General features: G+C 38.5%; 1 protein-coding gene across 4 annotated transcripts in view; it reads right to left on the bottom strand.

Moving 5' to 3' along the window:
- LOC135106094 (RING finger protein 37-like) overlaps nucleotides 1-2500 on the bottom strand; it is a 350223-nt gene that overhangs the window by 271057 nt on the left and 76666 nt on the right. The window lies entirely within an intron of this gene.

A 2500-nucleotide genomic window follows, 5' to 3' on the forward strand; every position in this document is an offset into this window, starting at 1 on the left:
TATTTAATCCTTGCGCAGTCTCCCATAAAATTTTCAAAAATCAAACATGCAGTCGCGTTTTTCTCAGGTCTAAACACACAGGAAAGGGAGAGACACACAACAAAGGGCAAGATAGATACTCGTATACATACAAGAGGTGAGCTGACAGATAGATATGACACACACCAACACATCACACCTTGCTCGCTCTCTTTGTGGCCATAAACGCTGCCCTTGATACCTCCTCAGATTCACATCACGGACCCACCACCTCGTCTCCAGCCTCACTGATTCTCCCTCCCTATCCCTTTACCTTCTCTCTCTCTCTCTCTCTCTCTCTCTCTCTCTCTCTCTCTCTCTCTCTCTCTCTCTCTCTCTCTCTCTCTCTCTCTCATTTTACTTACACATGGTAGTAAGAGAGTTTTAATCCTTATTTTCACCACCTTCCACAGCCTGCAATGCTAAGACGTCTATGTTTTCAAGGTTGTTTGTTTCTAGTGATAGTTAAAGATTCTGCATCATGTATAGGGAAAAAACACACATGAGAAGCTGAGTAATCTTCCCTGTGGTCTTTGAAAATAGTTATAATGAGAGTGTGGCATATTTTAGGATACTAACACTGAACTTGTAAAGTGTTATATGATGATAGCTAAAGAAAGATTGTGCTTCATCAACAGGGAAGGAAAAAAAAAAACAATCTTACTAATCTTCCCTATAGGCTTTGTAAATAGTCTTAATGAGCGTGTGGCACATTTCAAAATAAGGGACTTGTAAAGGGTGAAAAGGATGATAGTTAAAGAAATATTATGTATCACCAATAAGGAAAACATCAATGAGAATATGAATGCCCGCCCCTATGACCCTTTGAAAATAGTTCTGGTGAGAGTATGGAATGTTTAAAAAATATGGGAGTTTCTAGTGACACTTAGATTCTACATTATCAATAAGGAAAACAACTATATTAACCTTCCCCAATGCCTTTGAAAATCGTTACAATGAGGGTGTAAAGCGTTAATGAATACAGGACATAATAAAGGCTTAAACAAGGGTATACAAGGGAAACCAGAAAATTCACAGTGGGTTATTACGAATTCAATTAGTCCCCCTTAATTTGCTGAGTTAGGGCGCCATGGCTCAACATAAATTGTGTGGTGGTGATAGATGGTGACTTTTTTGTGGTGAGGGGAAGGAAGGGTTAAGGGAGGGGAGAGTAATGGGTGGTGCGGTGTGTTTAGTTATGGAAGCACGATAATTGAAAAAGGAAGGGGAAGGGGGAAGGGGAAATGGGAAGGGGAAGGAAAAGGAAGATGGAGGGAATGGGAATAGCGAGGAGAGGAAAGGAAAGGGAGATAAAGAAAAAAAAATACCTCTAAGGAATACCCAAACTTTAAGAAATTAAATAAATGAATAAATAAAGGGGGAAGAGGGAGGAAAAGGAAGGTGTAGGGAATGGGAAGAGAGAAAGAAACAAAGAAAACACTTCAATACCAAATACCTAAACAAATAAATAAACAAGTAAATAAACAAAAAAAAATTATTGGCGTTTTTTTTTTTTTTTTTCATTATTCCTCTAATTACTTATTTTCCTCCTTTCATCTTACCTTTATTTTTCCTCTACCTTTATCAAAACTACCATCAAAACTTCTCCTCCTCCTCCTCCTCCTCCTCGTCGTCATATTCCCTTTGAGGCATGCTAACTAAATATTAATACGCAATCCTTATTCTCAGGGCGTAATATTAATAAGACGCCATGAAAGAAGGCTAATGATGCACCTGCTAATGAGAGACAGGTGTGTGTGTGTGTGTGTGTGTGTGTGTGTGTGTGTGTGTGTGTGTGTGTGTGTGTGTGTGTGTGTGTGTGTGTGTGTGTGTGTGTGTGTGTGTGTGTGTTTTAGTTTGCGCTGTAAGTATTTTCTGTTTTATAATATAGAATGTTTGTTTTCTTGTTATTTTATATCAATACTTGTAACTGTTGCCAATAAATTACTTATCTATATTCCTCTCTATCTGTTGATTGGGTAATTTGCACGTATTCTTATTGATATTTTTATTTTTATTCATTTATTAACGTACTTGAAACTAGAGAAGGCTGTGAATAATAAAGTGAATCAATGAAACGGTAGATGAACGAAAAGATAGATAACAAAAATAACAGTTCTCCTCCTCCTCCTCCTCCTCCTCCTCCTCCTCCTCCTCCTGTAGCTTTACCTCACCTTTCTCTTTCTCTCTCTCTCTCTCTCTCTCTCTCTCTCTCTCTCTCTCTCTCTCTCTCTCTCTCTCTCTCTCTCTCTCTCTCTCTCTCTCTCTTTATCTCTATATCTTTTAAACTCACAAATTATACTAAATTGTCCTAAATTAAACTAGTTCCTTTCCCAAAACTGCCACATGCACTTTCTCTCCCTTGTACAACTTTCTTTCCCTCCCTCCCTCCTCCTCTTATTCCTATCCTCCTATTCTCTTATTCCTCCTCCTCCATCCTCCTTATACACTTCCTCTTCCTTTTACAACCTTCTCTCCTTCA

The sequence above is a fragment of the Scylla paramamosain genome, chromosome 12 (genome assembly GCF_035594125.1).
Source record: "Scylla paramamosain isolate STU-SP2022 chromosome 12, ASM3559412v1, whole genome shotgun sequence".
NCBI lineage: Eukaryota > Metazoa > Arthropoda > Malacostraca > Decapoda > Portunidae > Scylla > Scylla paramamosain.